Raw genomic sequence first — 19,265 nt, forward strand, 5'->3', positions numbered from 1 at the left:
GTGTTTGTTTCTGAATATCCACATTTGTTAAACTGTATGAATTGCTACCAGTGTGTGATAATGAAGGGGAAACTATAGCCAGCTTGTCTCCAACCCTATATTTTTGTAAAGATGTAGAATATTTCAGGATATTACTAGCTGATCCATCATTGTCGAGTTTGGTGGTTGGGTAATCTTAGGAAAAGTAGGAACAGTCACAGTGTAGACTCAGTATTTCCCCAATTTTTTTGAGCTTAGAAACTTCTTCTTCTTCCTTCTTTCTTCTGTCTTCCTTCTTTTCTTTCTTTATGTTTTTAAGAACAACAATTAAAATCTCCCATAGAGCAAGTTTCAGGTATTGTCATTATGAAGTGTTCTCATTCTCTCTCTCTTGCACATGCACATTATTTAGGTCTGTTGCTTATGTCTTTTTCTATTAATATCTACCTTTTCTGGGGCATAGATTGGAATGTAGAAGGATAAAAAGTAATTTTTAAGTCTTATTGGTTATTTTGATGTCAAGTTTAGTGGGAAAGAGGGTAAGGCTTCTATCTAAAATAAGGTTTGAGATTTGTCTTAGGATTTTTAGAGTACTTATTGTGTGTATCTTTCATAGCTTGTGGCTTTGAACAATAAGGAGTTGACCTAGCATAACAGAATTACCTCCAGGAAAAGAGTAGGGCAGAGTGGAAATGAAATGAGACTTTTTCTTTGTTACTATAAATTCTTCTGTTCTGTATGAATTTTCCCATTAGTATAAATTTGTTTTATAATATCTCCACTAACAAAAAAAAATTAAGAAACCTAAACTAATTGGGGAACCTCTACTTTGCAAAAGAATTGCTTATTCCAACCTTTTTGAAGTATTAAGCTCTCTGATAATTTTGAATTAAAACTTACTTTGTTTAGAAAATAGAAAAATTTGTAAACCATTTTCTTCAGTAACAAGGTTATATAAGTAAGATAAATCTGATCAGATAAAATTAATATCTTTTTCCCTGGCTTGGCACCTGTGGCTCAAGTGGCTAAGGCACCAGCCACGTACACCTAAGGTGGTGGGTTCGAATGTAGCCTGGGCCCGCCAAAAACAACAATGATGGCTGCAACCAAAAAATAGCCGGGCATTGTGGTGGGCGCCTGTGGTCCCAGCTACTTGGGAGGCTGAGGCAGGAGACTCACTTGAGCCCAGGAGTTGGAGGTTGCTGTGAGCTGTGATGCCATAGCCCTCTACCCAGGGGGACAGCTTGAGGCTCTGTCTCCAAAAAAAAAAAAAAAAAAAAAACAAAACTTTTTCCCTGAATCTTCTACATATTTCTGTTGTCACTCTATGTATGCCATCATTCTCTATGTCTCTTAGTAACATTCTCTATGTTACTAAGTGAGTAACTGTGTTGGATTTGTTTCTGTGTCTTTAGCAGGCTACCTTCCATAGTGCGTGATATCTAGTAGGCATTTAGTAAATGTTTGTTGATGTGAGTGTGGAGAGTAGGGAGAAAAATAAGTATTCAGATAGAGGAATGTCAAAGATAACTCATCAGATTCAACCCAAGGACACCCCAAGATATAACCAAACTCTCAAAGGTCGAAAAGAAAGAGGATTCTAAAAGCAGTGATAGAAGAGAAGCAAATCACATATAAAGGTTATACGGTGTGCCAGGCAGCAGACTTTTCTAAGCAGAATCGTTGCCTGCCGGGAGGGCGTGGAATGATGTATTCAGAGGCCCAGGGAATAAAAATTGTCAAATAAGAATGTTTAACCCAGCAAAACTATCCTTCAAAAATGAAGGAAAAATCAAGAATTTCACAGACAGACAAAAGCTGGAGGAGTTCATTGCTACTAGACTTGTCCTACAAAACATGCTAAGGAGAGTTCTTCAATCCTAAAGAAAAGGACACTAATAGCTTCCACAATTCACTGATCAGCTAGACAGAAAATCACCAAAGAAGCCATCTAGTTAAACTACATTCTACACCAAATGGACTCAGCAGACATTTACAGAACATTCCACCCAACAGCCACAGAAAACATATTCTCCTCAACAGTACATGAAATGTTCTTCAGGATCAGTCATATTTTAGGCCAAAAAAAATTTTTTGAAAAATTTGAAAACAATTAAACTCACGTATTTTTATTCAGTTGCATCATTTCTGACAGTAATGCAGTACAGCTAGAAATCTGGAGGAACTTTGAAAACTGCAAATACATGGAAATTAAACAGTATGCTTTTGAACAACGAACAGGTCAATGAAGAAATTAAAAAAGAAATTTAAAAATTTCATGAGACAAGTGAAAATGGAAACACCGAACTATTGGGTACAACAACAGCAGTTTTGGAGCATATAGAATAAATTCCCTACATCAGTAAAGCATAAAGATCTCAAACAATCTAACATTGCATTTCAAGAAACTAGATTAACAAACTAAACCCAATATTAGTGGAAGAAAAGAAATAAAGATCAGAGGAGAAATCGATGAAATAGGACTAAAACAAAAGAAAAGATCAACCAAATGAAGAGGTTTATTTTTATTTTTTATTTTTAAGAGTCTGAGTGCCACTCTGTTACCCGGGCTGAGGTACAGTGGCATGATCATAGCTCACTGCAGCCTTGAATTCCTGGGCTGAAATGATCCTCCTGCTTCAGCGTCCTGAGTACTTGGGGATTATAGGTGCCTACTAGCACATCCAGCTGATTTTTCAGGGTTTTTTTTTTTTTTTTAGAGATAGGGTCTTACTATGTTGCCCAGGCTATTCTTGAACTTGCCTCAAGTGGTCCTTTTACCTCAGCCTCCCAAACTTGGTGTGAGCTACCACACCCAATCAAGCTTTGGTTTTTTATTTTTTGAAATGATAAAATTGACAGAGCTTTAGGTAGATTAAAAATAGAGACAACTCAAATAAAATCAATGAAGAATAGGCAGTATTACAGTGAATACCATGGAAATACAAAGAACGTTAAAGACTATTAAGAATATTTATATATCAATACATTCAAAAGCATAGAAGAAATGTATACATTTTTGGACACGTATAACCTATCAATACTGAGTTACGAAGAAATAGAAAACCTCAGCACACCAATATGAGTAATGATTCTTGAATGAGTAATAAAATTTCTCCATCAAAGAAAAGCCCAGACTCTGTTAGTTTCACTGATGGAGTCTACCAAACACTTAAAAAAGAAAGAATGCCAGTTTTTTTCAAAGTATTCCAAAAAATTAATGTAGTGAAGGGGGATTCTTCTTTACTCATTCTATAAGACCCCAATACCAAACTAAACATGTCAACAACAACAAAAGAAAACTATAGGCCAATATCCCTGATGAACATAGTTATAACAGTCCTCACCAGAATACTAGCAAACTGAGTCCAGGAGCACATGTAGAAGATCATTCTCCGTGATTAAGGGAGATACAGCTTAGGTATGGAAGGAGAGATATGTAAATCAATAAATGTGATACATCACCTTAACAGAATGAAAGGCGAAAGTCATATCATCTCCAGAGATGTAAGAAAAGCATTTGATGAAATTTAACATCTTCTCATGATAAAAGTTGTTAAGGCATAGAAGGAATAGAAGGCATAGAAGGAATATACTTTTAATACAATAAAGACCATATATGTCAAACCCATAGCTAACATCATACTGAATCGGGGAAATTTTACAGCTTTTTCTCTAAAACCTAAAACAAGACAAGGATACTTACTTTTGCCACTTCTTCAGTATGGACTGCAAGTCCTAGCCAGAGCAGTCAGCCTAGAGAAGGAAATAAAGGGAATCCATACTGGGAATAAGGAAATCAAATTGCCCTATTTGCAGAAAGACATGATCTTATACTTGAAAATCCTAGAGATTCTGCCAAAAACTATTAGAACCAGTAAATGAATTCAGTAAATTTGCAGGGTACAAAATCATTATACAAAATTAATAGCGTTATTATATGTCAACAGCTAACTATATGAAAAAAATTAAGAAAGCGATCCCTTTTATAGTAGCTTCAGAAAACTACCTGAGAATAAATTTAACCAAGGAGATGAAAGGTCAGTACCATGAAAACGATAAAACATTCATGAAAGAAATTGAAGAGGAAAAAAATAAATGAAAAGATACTCCATGTTCATGGATTGCAAGAATTAGATTTGTTATAGTGTTTGTATTATCCAAAGCAATTTACAGATTCAGTGCAAACTCTATCAGAATACTAATAGCATTTTTCACACAAATAGAAAAACACCATCCTTGCATTTGTATGTGCCCACGAAAGACCCTAAATAACCAAAGCTGTCTTAACCAAAAAGAACAAAGCAGGAGGCATTACACTCCTGAGTTCAAATTATACTACAAATCAATATTAACTAAAACAACATCATACTGGCATAAAAACATACACATAGACCAGTGGAATGGTTTAAAGAACCCAGGAATCAATCCACGTGTTTATAGACAACTTAATTTTCATTGAACATACCAAGAACATAAACTGGGGAAAGGACAGTTTAATGGTACTGGGAAAACTGGATTCACGGGCAGAAAAATGAAACCAGAACCCTGTCTCTTACCACTTAACCAACATCAATTCAAAACAATTGAAAACTTAAGCATAAGGCCTGAAACTATGAAACTACTAGAAGACCTATGAGAAACACTTTGTAACATTGGCCTGGATAAAGTTTTTTAAGATAATCCCTCAAAAGCACAGCCAACAAAACAAAATAAACAAGTGGAATTATATTAAACTGAAAAGCTTATGTATAGCAAGAGAAATGTCGACAGACTAAAGAGATAACCTGTTGAACGGGAGAAAATATTCGTATCTGAGAAGGGGCCAAAATGCAGAATATATAAGGAACCCACACAACTCAGTAGTTAAGAAAATAGTAAAAAATAAAAATGAAATTCAGATTTTAAAATGGGCAAAAGATGTAGACATTTCTCAAAAGAAGACATACAAATGGCCAGTGACCAATAGATATGTGAAACAATGCTCCCTGACACTAATCATCAGGGAAATTGAAATCAAAACCAATGAGACGTTACCTCACCTCTGAATGGTTATTATCAAAAAGATGAAAAATAATTGCTAGACGGAATGTAGAGAATGGGGACGTCACATACATACTGCTGGTAAGCTTGTAAATTATGACAGCCATTACAGAAAACAGTATGGAGGTTCTTCAAATATTAAAAATAGATCTACCATATGATTCAACAATTTCACTTTGAGTATATATCCAAAATAAGTGAAATCAGTATCTGAGATATGTGCCTGCCTATGTTTCTTGAAGCACTGCACACAATAGCTGAGATAACAGACTCAACACTTGCCAACATCCCAGAGCACATAAGAACACTTGTAGCATCATATGTCTACCTTTCACGTTTGTCTCTTCTTGAGTTTATATGTTTGTTTGTTTCTTTTTTTGAGACAGAGTCTCATTATGTTGCCCTTGGTAGAGTGCTGTGGCGTCACAGCTCACAGCAACCTCAATCTCTTGGGCTCAAGCGATTCTCTTGCCTCAGCCTCCCAGGTAGCTGGGAGTACAGGCGCCCACCACAAGCCTGGCTACTTTCTGTTGCAATTGTCATTGTTGTTTAGCTGGCCCAGGCCAGGTTCAAACCCGCCATCTTTGGTGTGTGTAGCTGGCACCATAACCACTGTGCTACAGGTGCCAAGCCAAGTTTATATGTTTCTTGAAGAACAGGAACTGTCTCTTCATTATCTCCCTGCTTCTCCTGGTACTTAATCAGACTCAAATGTCAACTAAATTTGAAATTGTTCAGCTTAAAGTAGGCTTAAATAATAATATATTTTCTGGAATTTTTTAGGAGATTGACATAAAAATATATGAAGGTAAGGTATTGTATCTCCTATTTTAAATCTTTGAGCACAGCTTGATATTTTTATTTTAGGTTCTTAAATTATACCTGGTATAAGTAATGTCAATTTTATAAGACTTCATATAACTCTTTTGTGGTCTTTCAGGGATAATCATCTAATTTGCTTCTATAAGCTATCAATTCTTTTAATTTTATTATTTCCATAACATTTGTTTTCAGATAAAGATGAATGCCATGTCCCATCTAATACCGACATTTTGAAGCTAGAAGACATTTTCTAAATCAAATCAATTCAGGTCAGTCTGTTTACATCTATTTTAGCACCAGGTCAAAATTGATTTAAAATGCAGAGAATTACTTTTGAAACTTTCTCAACTCTAAAATTTAGGGGATTATCTTATAGTCACCTTATATATTGAATCACTGGAATTGGAATATACTCATGGTTTCTTATTAAATTTTATGTGCTTATAAAAATATAATGTTTAATTTTAAACTCTTGTTATTTTTAAAATGAGACTAATACCGTAGTCATTCTTTTATTTGTATCAAGTCTGATCATAAAGTTCTAACTAATATTTTAAAATGGTTTTTCCATTGTAGCTAATATTTTGTTTTTCTGTTTTTTAAGTCTTTATACAGATTTTCTAAATGATTTACATGTTCTTAGTAAACGAAGTAGTTTATTAATTAAATAGTACTTAAACCTTAAATGTTTATTAACTGTTTATTCCAAAACCTAGCTTTGGAAGGTCAACCAACCTCAAATCCTACAATGATTTCCTTGTAGCCTATCTGTATTCATTCTCTTTTCCTCTATCCTGTGGTCTGCTGCCAGATAAGTCTACATATAGAGCCACTTTAGTGATTTTAAAACCCTTTAATGGCTTCTAACTCCCCTTTGGATGGAATCCATATTCTTTTGCCTGGCATTCAAAGACCCCTACCAAGCTCCTAAAAATATCCACCACTTTTGTCACTGGACTCTTCACTATTCTCTGAACTCTCATTTTTCCTTCATGCCTCTATTTTGACTTGTTCTAGTTTTCCTGCCTGTGATGTCCCCTGCTCGCCTCTTACTATTCCTCTGCATATTGAAATCCTATGGAAGCCTCTCCACGAAGCTTACTCTGATTACTCCAGCTAGAAACACTAACTCACTCTCTCTCTGCCCACATCATGTAATGTTTTGTTTTTGTCACTGTTACAGCACATTTGGCTGTGCAGCTTTGTGTTCGTCTTACTTCCCATCCTACATTGTAAGACTTATAACAATCAAAGATCTTGTCTGACTAATTTTTACCTCTCATACCAGTCATCATAGCCTTTAATGGTGTTCAGTAAATTAATAAATGGCTTTTTCACCCAGTATCCCCTGTCTTTTATCCTTATAGAAACATACAATCCATATTTTGGCAACTATTCATGCTTGTTATGCACTACTGGTTGTCATCTTATCCTAGGAAAATGCCAACAATCTTAGAATTAACCATAGTGCATTTAGTTCACAAGAAACAACCAGTTCCCAGCCTCAAAAATGAACTGTAGTCGAAAAGCTCATGTCTAATTCTGTTGTTTGGAATGCAGAAAGCATTTTTCCACAAAAACAATGTTATAAATAGTGGTTAGATTCTCAGCCAACTCTCTCAAGACTATTTAACTCATAAGTACCAGCACTGCTTTAACTACAGGCAGCCACCACGTATAAGGCTGTTTTGTAAAGAAAGTGGAAATACATCCATCTTATTCTAGAATTGAGAGAGGGAATTTCTGGGTAGGTTGAGTGGTAGGAGAGCCTGAGCTATGTTTCTGGCAATATTGGGTACTCTCCCATCAGTACCTTTTTTGTGTTTAGTGTTTGCAGGAGAGACATTTACCTGTAGGTTACTGATACTCTCCTGTCATCTAAATTGAGGGAAAAGGGACTTCTGGTTAGGATGGTAAATGGATTTTATTGTCATTTTACATGGGTGGGTTTTTGATAAGTCAGGTATTGACAGATTGGGAACTTGTAGTACTTCTTTCTGATTTTCTACAAATGTATGGGAATTGAGTACATATAAACATGGAAAATCATTCTATCTCTAGGAAAAAAACACATTTACAGGCATCACACTCTGTATTTGACATCACATCACTTTTCGTGGACAAATGATTATCATTTCTACAGGGGCATAATGATGCTTGTAGTAAAAAACATGTCACTATGTGCATAAACAACCCTGGAGGCTGACAGTTTAGGTTGTCAGGCTGTAAGAAAAAAGACTTCTTAAATTTCAGAGAATTTTATTTATTTAGTCATCATAAGGATTAAGCACAAGTGTCTACTTTATGCTTAAGACTGTTGTCAATACTAGGGTCTAGGGAGTGGGAACAGTGGATCTTAGGTAAAGTTTGCCTTTCCTCAGGAGCCTGAAGTGCAAGGAGCAAAATACTAAACATTCATGCAGAAAACTATGTTATTAATTGCCCTAAGATACTTTATGAAGGTAATAAATGCCCTTAGGATTATCAGCGTGGCGATATCATTATGATTCACCGTGATTGTAAAAACAGTGGTAAGATTTCACTTAAGTTTAGAAGAATGGCGAAGATATAAAAAGAAAGGGCCAAAGAGGAATTAATATTCTGGGTTGGATTAACAGCACGAATAGAGGACAGAGACACAAATAATCAAGCAAAAAGCATTCCTGACTGACACAGAAGGGTTAGTTCATGTTGGGTGAAAAAATACGTGGGAACATTAGACCAGTGGTTCAACGTTTTCAGTGTATAGAGTCATCCATAGAGGTTTTTAAGCTACAAGTTCCTGTATCTCACTTCAGAACTAATAAGTAGAATTTCTGGGCTATGGAACATAGTAAGCCTGTTTATCTTTTAAAGCTCCTCTAGTTGTTCTCATATTTAGCCAGGTTTGGAAACCCTGAATTCGAAGGATGAGCCAAATTTAGGAGAACCCCTATGCTCAGGAGTTGGGCCTCTGTCCCTCAAACAGCAGGGAGCCCTCAGAGGTTTCTGAAATGGTGACATGATCGAATTGGTGTTTGCCAAGATAAATGATTCTTTAGCTACATATGAATGGAAGAGAAATAAGAAACAGCTTGAATTAGAGCAGTGGTAGTGGGGGGAAAGGGGAAGAGTCGCATTTTTAAGTGCAGTTAGATGTGTGGGAGTTGATGATGTCAGCCTTGACCTCAGCATGATTTGTTTTATAAACTGATTATACAACTTCACCCTCATTAATTTGATCTCATTTCTCTTACAACCTGGCAACTTAAACAGTAATTTCAGCCAGTTTGCACTTAATGGAAGGAGACCATTGTCTACTCATGTACTTGTCTAACTCATTACAGTAAGTGAAGCTATGTGTATGAGGAATATGACCTTTCACATAATCATTGTAAAGCATTTAATAATCTCCCACATATGCAATAACACAACCCTAGTTGGCGAGGATTGTGCCAAGAGCCAAAGTCACATGTATTAGGTAGTTATTAGCACACAGTTCTAGCATTAAGTTGAAATATGAAGTAATGTTCTAAATCATGCTATGCATTTTAGCATTTTTTAGCATTAAATTTGATAATTGCTCAATTTTCTAGTGGTAGAAGTATACATGCCCCCTCACTACAATGCCTCCATCCTTCCTCTGGGCTTACGCTTCTTTCCTTGCCCACGTCCACAGTCAGTACAGCCCCTTGCTTCCTATCCCCTGCTGGTGTATGGATCCATGAGCACGCTTACCCCAGCCCCGTTAACAAGGGCTAACTAAGCCAGCAGAGTGTAGTTATAAAGGAGTCATAATTTCTGTTCTAGTGTGGCACTGACAAGCCAAAAGATCCTGGTGATGACTCTTTTGGTCCTTGTTTAAGTGGAACATGATGGCAATAAGGTACCCACACTCAGGAGTCCCAGCCATACCACAGGTTGGAAATATTTCATACCTCTTTGATGTGTTTTAAATTTTTCATGTTTGGAGACAGTGAGCCATATTTATTAGACAGCAGAGAATAAGTTCAAAGTATAAAGTTTTGATGTGACCTATCTTTTTTTAAAAAAGACTTAGCATCATAAACTTTTTAAAAAATAGCTACTTTCTTGGCTATTGCATAATAGTACATATATGAAAATAGTGTCTAACCATAGTCGTCATTGCCTGTGACAGTGAATTTACTGTTTGATCAATTTCCTCATATCCCTTGAGTTTTTCTAGAAGCTATTTAGGATTCTACTAATCATCTAAATATTTATTCAGAAATGATAAATAATTTGCTTAGATTTGAAGTATTCTGTGGTAGAGAAGGAAAAAAAGGGAACTAACATGTTATCAAGTGCCCACTCTGTGCCATGCTTTTGTATATTATGTGTAATTTGTGGTTTTAACCCTATTTTACAATTTGACTTCAGAAAGGTTTAAAAAACTTATCTGAGGTTAAAAGTTGATAGAAATTGGTTTTGATTGGGGTCAGTCTGACTGTGTGAAAAGCCTGATCTTAGTAAGTCTGCATGATTTTTATTTAGGGAGTAAGATTAGTGAACTGAGAACCCAAAGGCTTGAATACAGGCTTCACCTTTATCACTAACCGCCTTGAACAAGTTATTTAACACTTCTGCGCTTCAGTTTTTCATCTGTCATATTGGGATAAAACTTGCTTTAATGACCATTGGGGTTATTGTGAGAATAATAAGCTGGTGTATTTCAGAATGATTTTATAGATAAACTAACCAGTGAAAGTTTGAGAGATCTTATTTTTTTTTAATTTAATTTTATTTTATTAAATCATAGCTTTGTACATTAATGCCAATATGGGGTACACTGTGCTGGTTTTATATACCATTTGAAATATTGTCATCAAATTGGTTAACATAGCCTTTACCACATTTTCTTAGTTATTGTGTTAAGACATTTACACTCTACACTTAGTAATTCAGGTAAAACAACAACAGCAACAAGAAAAACATTAAATGAAATGGCTTGGACACATTTTATGGTATTTCACTTTCTTAATATTGCTCTCCAAACTTACCAAAAATAATGTTACAAGTATTAAACCCTGTGGTATGCCAGCTAGAAGCACTGTGGATTTAATATCTCTGTATAGTAGAGTGTGTCCTGGCAACATATGAAGTATCTCCTTTCACTTATCAGAAGCAATCATAGTTTCTATACCATATTAAATAGATCTGAACTCTGGTAGATACTGAAGAAATGTTTGTAGTCAGTGAGGTTTATGAGGCTTCGCAATGTGACTTAATGGACTAGAGTTGATGTTAACATTCTCAGAACAATTTTTCCTAAATTTTTAAAGTTCTAGAACAGACCTGAGGAATAAAAGCCGTTTGTAAAACTGTTTTCACAAAACTGCTTTTCAGAATTCTCCTAAAAAAGAGAAAAAGAAAGAAGACCCAAATACAGAAAAAGGAGGCATTATAACTGATACCACAGAAATATAAAAGATCATTAAGACTGTTATGAATAACTATATGCTGACATGCTAGAAAACATACAGGAAATGAAAAAATTTTTAGAAACATATCAGTTACCATGACTGAATCAGGAAGAAATAGAAAACCTGAATTGACTGATAGTGAGTAGTAAGATAGAATCAGTAATATAAAGTGTCCTAACAGAGAAAAGCCCAGGACAGGACAGATTCACAGCTGAATTCTACCAATCGTACAAAGAAGAACCAATCTTCCTGAAACTATTCCAAAAAATCAAAGAGGGGGGAATTCTCCCTAACTTAGTCTATGAGGCCTACATTACCCTAATACCAAACCAGATAAGGGCACAAAAAAGAAAACTACAGGCCAGTGTCCCTCATGAACACAGATGTAAAAATCCTCAATGGGATACTAGCAAACTGAATCCAATAGCACATCAAAAAGATAAAAACATCATGGTCAAGTGAGATTTGAGCATGCAAGGATAGTTTAACATATCAATAAATGTGGTACATCACATCAACAGAAAGGAGGAAAACCATATGAGTATTCAGTAGACAAATAAAACCATGGCAATCATAATGAAAGGGTTGAAAACCCTTATTATTCAGTAGACAGATAAAACCATGGCAAACATAATGAAATAGTTGAAAACCTTTCCTCTAAGAACTGGAACAGACAAGGATGCTATGTGATCTCAGAAAAGCAAGTGTCCTTATCTATAAAATGGGGATAATGGCACCTACACTGTAGGATTTCAGTGAAGACGAAATTAGTTAATAAATACAAAGTACTTAGAATAGTGCCTGGCACATACTGCATAGTCAATAAATCAAACAATTATTATTATTATTAACTCTTATTCATACATAATTAAAGTGTATACAAAGAATATCAGTGCCAAAAGCTATTATTTAAAATAACATTATAAGGCTGGGTGTGGTTGCTTATGCCTATAATCCCAATACTTGGGGAAGGCAGGAGAATCACATGACGCCAGGAATGGGAGACTGACCAGCCTGGGTAACATAGTTGAGATACCATTTCTACAAAAAATTTTTAAAAATAACTCAGCTAAGCCCAGTGGTGCCATCTGTAGTCCTAGCTACTCAAGAAGCTAAGCTGGTAGGATCATGTGAGCCCAGGAGTTCAAGGCTGCAGTCACTTATGATTGCACCACTGCACTTCAGCCTGGTGAGACAGAGTGAGACCCTTTCTCAAAAAAGTAATTAAATAAAATAGCATTATAAAACAAACCAGGAACAAACTAGGGATAATAGGTAGAAATTATGCATGAAAATAGAACTTGAACCAAAAAGAAAAGAATGAGAGGGACTGAAACTTTAATGATGTTTTTTTTAACACACATAACTGTTAAACATCAAAGATGTTCAGCCTGCTCTTTTAGATTACCTGTCTGGCCCCTGTGTGCCCTTGATGCTAACTGGAGACCCAGGTAAGCATTGCATTACCAGAAGTTTAAACCAGGCGTCCTCAAACTACAGCCCGCAGGCCACATGTGGCCTGCCAAGGACATTTATCGGGCTGGCAGGGTGTTTTTGCCACCACTGCCTGTCCTGCTTAGCACCCAACTCATCCTGGGACCTGCAGTCTGGTTCTCTAGCGGTCTGAGGGACAGTGAACTGGCCCCCTGTTTAAAAAGTTTGAGGACCCCTGGTTTAAACATTGACTATTGGGTTGATGAGCACAATAGCCAGCAATAATAATGAGGAAATCACTCCAAGGAGCATGTCTAAGGAGCACAGACTTCTAAGTATTCCTACCTGTGTCCTCAGAACCATGTAATTACCTTCTACCTTCTTATAAATCTTTCCGGTTAAAGTTATCCTGGTCTCCAGCCTCTGGATCAGAGATTGAGATTGAATAATTCTTCAAACTTAAATCATGCTCTTCCTCCCAAGGAATAAATACTTTGAAGTGTATTTCATTTTCCCATATAGACTTTATGTATGATAGTTATGTAACTTGATCTTTATTAAAGGCTGAGCACTCTGATAGAGAAGGTTTAAAGAAATGGCAAGAATAGTTGGAGAACCTGGAAGAAAATTGTTCTGCAGGTTAGTGTCTATTGGGTTTGTAGTATTACAGAATCTGCATACCTCATGCTCAAAGATACCACTGCCTTGAAAACATGGGAATATTTAAATAAAGTTAAAGTCTCGTACCAAAATGGCAAAAGGGACCACATATATGTTATTTATGCTTTGTGACTTTGTTTAATAAAAGAAGTTAGGTTATTTGTTTTGGGCAAAGAAGTGGTGTTTTCTTGTTGGAGTATTAATAATTGGAACATTTAGATTAAATTATGTATTATTCAGTTGCAGGGGATAGAAAGCCAGCTCAAACTAGCTTATGAAAATAAAGGGAACGTAATTGTTTATGTAACTATGGTTTCCAGAGGTGCATCTGGCTTTAGGCATCGTTCAGCCAGAAACTAAAAATGATCTCATCTGGACTCCCTTTCAGCTTTGCTTGTTTCTCTATTTGTCATTCTTCAGACAGGCATATGGTCAGTAAGATGACCACTTGGAGCTGAAGATTGTTATCCTTCCAGTTTAGCAATCTCAATTTAGCAATCTCAACAGAATGAGAATCTATCAGGCCACATGTCCAGCCATCTGCCTGGAAGAAGATTGACTCTGTTTGACCATGGGTGTGGATCCTTTAACAGTGATGGTGGCCTGGGAATGGGGTATACTGGTAGGCCAGCCTGGGTTGTGTTTTCCCAAGACCGTATAGAGGGGCACAAATCAGTGACACCAGGCCCCACTGGGGTATTCTGTGGTAGGAGAGGTTTTCTCCAAAAGAATCAGGAATGGGAGTATGTGCTTAGCAGACCAAAACTCATGACTTCAGATCATTAAAAATGGTACTGGTGAGTGGTACCTGTGGCTCAGTGAGTATAGCACCAGCCCCAGATACTGAGGGTAGAGGGTTCAAACCCTACCCCCGCCAAACTGCCTTAAAAAAAAATTTAAAAAGGAGCTGGGCATTGTGGCGGGCACCTGTAGTCCCAGCTACTCGGGAGGCTGAGGCAAGACAATGGCCTAAGCCCAAGAGCTGGAGGTTGCTGTGAGCTGTGATGCCATTGCACTCTACTGAGAGCAACAAAGTGAGACTCTGTCTCCCAAAAAAAAAAAAAAAATGGTACTGGAAATAATTCAGACTGTAAATTTCTGATTTTAAGATGCTAAATAAAGAACTTTCTGCTTTCTTCTATTTAAAAAGAAAATAGTATAAAACAGGGGAAATAGAAGCCAAAATTCCAACTCTTTTTGGTGAGAGGTAGGTGACATCAGCATTCCCTGTCCATAACATTTGAAGACAGAAAGTATCTGATGCCATAACTAAAGTAGAGAAGGTAAAAACCTAAGCAGGTCCAGAAGGAGGAGGTGAGGCATGGTACTAAAAATAGATGTTCAGCTGAAAGTTTATAAAAGGGCCAATTGGACTACCAGGTCTTCATCTCACCTTAGCCAGACAAATATCTTATGCAAACCTCAGGAAATGGGAGTTTTCTACTCTGGAAAAGTCGAAACTACGGAGAATCTAGTCCAGGGACACAGGGGCAGTAGAAAGTAGGGTTAAGTGAAAGTTTGCTCTGCTCTTACAGCATCAGGACAAATAAATACCGCACACACAGTTTTTTTAAACAAGAACAAGTAACATTTTTCAACATCAATAAAATGGAAACATCAAAATGTGATAAAACAACTTACAAAATGTTAACTTTTTTGTTTCTCCCAACATATAGTGATTGAAAGTGACAAAGTTAGGGTCCTTAAAATGTTTGGCTCTTGTTTTTATATCTGTATGAAGCTGGATACTTGTGACAAAGTTAGGGTCTTAAAATATTGGGCTTTTATTTTTAATATCTGTATGAAGCTGGATACTTGTGAATAACAAAGCATCAATATAGCATATTAGTTTTTTCGTATATTTCATATTAAAGAAGACAGAGTCCTGGATGCTGTTTTCTTCTAAGAATTAATTAGAGGAGACATCAAAAGATGAAATTTAGCAGACATATTTTTCAAATTTTGATTACTTGAAAGAGTACTATTTTTAAAATTAATGAATATTGTTCTTGGCTATGTAAGTAATACAATATGTTGTTGTGGGAGTTTTTTAGATTAAAAGTTTCCAAATTGCATTTTTGTTTTTAAAACATTCTAAAATTTACTCTGTAAATGTTGTAGTAGTATTAAAATTTTAAAGTGGGGTAGAGTTCCCTCCTTTTTTTTTTTAGATTAGTTTCTAAAGCTTAATGAAATAAAAGGCAAATGTCTTTTTCGACTTAAAGTTACACTTTTTCTTTATTGTACTATATTGAGACCTAAAAATCAAAATTAAAAGAGGGCAAGGATTTTTCTTGCCAGTATAACTTCTTAGATTTGTGCTTAGCTGCTTTTGCTTTAAAACCAGACCAACTAGTTTGTTACAGACATTTGTGAGTGTGTGTGTATATAAAGGATTTTTGTACTTTCTTTTGGTTCATGAGGGCAAGAATTTTAAATTAGAATTATAGAGCTGGACAGCATCCTCTTATTCATTTTATAAATGAAGAAACTGAAGTCCTGAGTAGTCACAATTCATCTGAGATCACACAGTTAATTTAATAGCAAAGGTTGGATGACAATCAGGGCCTTCAGTGATCTTTGTGAAAGATTCTTCGGGTTTATTTTTACCACCCTCACTTTAGGTACAGTGTCTATAATTTATTGCATTAGGCCCAGTCAGCAAGTTATAAGTTTGTGTTTAATCTCGTAAAGCTGAAGGAACAAGAATAGTGAAAATGGTGTGGATGATGGGAAACATTGCAAAGATTCCTTGGCTAGGGTGAGAGATGTCCCCTAGTTAAATTCTGATCCTGCTCTCTAGGAGAACTCCTTTATCATTCTTGAGGACCTTATTCTGCCTGTGGCAGGGTTAACCTTGCCCATCTTTCTCCATAGTTAAATTTATGTGAACATTGGGGAATATGCCCTTTGTGGAGGCTTTATAGCCTTTGTTTTTACTTTCTGTTGGTGCAGTTTGGAGAGCTTGAGAATTGTTTTAAGGATCAAAGACTTATGCAAGCACCACAAGGGTTTTATTCCAACTCCAAGCACTGTGGTTGAATAACATCACCTCAGTTTTTTATTATCCTTAAAGATCGTGAGTTTTCATATCCTTTATTTATAAAGGATCAATGCTGCTATAAATACAGAAGTGGTTAATTTTTAAATTTCATTCCACCACCATTAGATGCAGTTCTATATTTTGTTTAATGAAGGACTATATAAGCTTTCTAATGGTGTCTTTAGCAGTTTATAAAATGTATATACTGATTTGATTGGTCTTTCAGATGTGTTTAACTCTGAGGCTATTTAAGTAATAGTGTGGATACAATTTGTTGTCCAGTATTAAGTCGTTAGTCATTGATTTAAAAGAATAGGAAAGAGGCAAACCGTAGCTTTCATTGCAGTTGTCTTGATTGGTAAGCTCTCCAAATTAGGAGGTCCAGAAAACTCTGATTTTGCCTCTGGATAGTGGATCTCCAGCATTTCTCTCAGGCTTTAATCTGCACATGTGTTAAAAAAAAAAAAAAAAAAAAAGATTACTTTAGGAGAAATGTAGGTATGTAGAGTTATTGTTGTATCAGTTCTTAAGCAGTTAAGCTCTTATTGCTTAAAAGAAGGCTAAATGTTTGAACAAAAAGTAGGTAATCCCCTCCCCCAAATGAAATTACTTTAGTTGAGTAAACTTTTTATGCCATCTTATAATAAAAGCTGAAAAAAAATCCCTTGGCTTCTATTTATTAAAAAAAAAGTTTTTCTCCATCTACCCATGATAATAGATTTTGAAGAACTCATGTAAGATTATAAAGCATTTGGATGGTACAGTATATATATATTAAAAAAAACCCTTAGTATAAAAGAACATTTGTTTTTACTTTAAGTGTTCATTTTAAATCAAATTATTTTGTACATAAAGTTCAATAATAAAAAAATCAAGGAAACATGTGTTTTCGGCCATGCCATTCTTTTAAAGTTCATGAAGCTTTTGATCTATCTTCCTGTAGTTCATTTCATGCACTAGTAATAGAGCAATGACATGTCTCAGGCTGAGAAGAGCAGTCTTAGTTTCTATCTCATGTCTTGGCATATTAAGTAATAATGCCCTTTTCTGCTCTCCTATCCTTGTTTGGACTATGTATAATATGATCACTAGCCAATATACACACCTAATATATTCTTTTGCTTCCTGTTCCTGTTCCTCTCTCTCTCAACTTCTTGGGGACTCTTGTCTGGCCATCTGAAATGGGTTTCATGTTAAACTAACCTGATTTATAGCAAGGTTGAGTACCTGTTTACCTGAGAAAACAAAATGGGCAGATTTTATTAAAGCTTTTCTCAGTCTTTTTTTTTTAGCTTGTGAAATCCAGAACCAGTCAGCTTTTCTAACCTGGGAGCCCATGAAATTTCTGATCCCTTCCATTTGTGCTCGTGAACTTGTCATTGCTTGCGCATGAATATGTCTTTCTTATAATCTTTGATAAATGTAATATGGAATACTTTGTTATTCTAATAGTCCATTTTCCATCTCTTTCCCTTTAGATATAAGCTTGGTAGACAGTTTTTCTGCCTTTGAAGTTATCTCAGGTATTTTTTAAAATTAAGATATAATTTATACACAGTAAACTTACAGCTCTGAAGTGTTCAGCACAATGAATTTTGACAGTTGTATATACCCTTGTAACCAGTACCCAAAATAAGATATAGAACTTTTCCATTGTCCTGGATGGATGCCCCTTTCTAGTTAATTTCCCAGTTTACACCGCCAGTGGCAACCACTTCTTCACTGCAATCACCATGGATTCATTTTAGATTTGTCAGGCAGTGTTCTTAGTGTTTTGTGATTGCACAAAACAAACTACCTTTCCATTCTTTGCTCACTTGCTTCATCTTCTGCTGCCTGTCTGCTAAGCAATTGCTATGTTTTTTAGATGTATTTTGGTCAGCATTCCCCTTAAAAACATCATTTTTGTGTGTTGGGGAAAACACACAATGTACGATAGCTTAAACCAGCAGTTCTCAGCCTGTGAGTCACAACCCTTTTGGGGGGGCCAAACAGCCTTTTTACAGAAGTCGCCTAAATACATCCTGCATATCAAATATTTACATTACGATTCATAAAAGTAGAAAAATTATACTTATGAAGTAGCAATGAAAATAATTTTATGGTTGGGGGTCACCACAACATGAGGAACTGTATTTAGAGGGTTGTGGCATTGGGGAGGTTGAGAACCACTGGCTTAAACCCAATTAAAGTGTATTTACTACTAATGAAACAGTACTTTGAAGGCATTCCTGAGCAACAGGTCACTTTTCATGACCTGGGCCTTTGAGTCCTTAGGAGCTCGGGAAAGAGCATGAACATACTTTACTTGCTTCTGAAAAATCTCAGCCTGGGAATTGACAGTCACTGCCACTGCCATTCTTTGGGGGAGAAGTACTCACAGCACTCCCTATATCTGAGGCAAGGAGGAAAGACTTGGCCGGGTAGATCCTAACTGGACAATCACTCCTCAGTGGCAGTTTCCATACTGTGACAGAGGAAAGCAAAGCGTGGACAGGTTTCTGTCACAGCTTTTATTTTGTTTTAATAACATAATACTGCACTGCATCTCTTTTGTCTTCATGTTAACTTTTTTCTTTGTGTTTGTGTTTTTTGGATAAACATTTTTTGCTATCTCTTTAGTGATGTTCAAAGCAAAGCTGCTGATCTTCCCTCAATTGTTCTCTGAAATTAAAATTAGTTCTGAGCATCAACAGGTGTAATTTGTTGTAATCAACTCTTAAAAGACAAGAATACCTAATATCATCATTTTTATTGAGTATTATTTCAGAGATCCTAGACAGAAGAGGAAGTTAGGGTGGGTAGTGGAGAGAACTACAAGAAAAAGTATAGGAATGGAAAGGAAGAAAAGACTGCCACTA

At 36.0% G+C, this 19,265-nt stretch overlaps 1 protein-coding gene across 1 annotated transcript in view; it reads left to right on the forward strand.

The window, feature by feature from the left end:
- Positions 1-19,265, forward strand: part of ZNF438 (zinc finger protein 438) — a 125,367-nt gene that overhangs the window by 48,208 nt on the left and 57,894 nt on the right. The window contains exon 3 of the mRNA XM_012803253.2: positions 6,037-6,113. The gene's annotated coding sequence lies outside the window, so the exon portion shown is untranslated. The remainder of the gene's footprint in view (positions 1-6,036; positions 6,114-19,265) is intronic.

The sequence above is a fragment of the Otolemur garnettii genome, unplaced genomic scaffold, assembly GCF_000181295.1.
Source record: "Otolemur garnettii isolate 467f Iridium unplaced genomic scaffold, OtoGar3 scaffold00019, whole genome shotgun sequence".
NCBI lineage: Eukaryota > Metazoa > Chordata > Mammalia > Primates > Galagidae > Otolemur > Otolemur garnettii.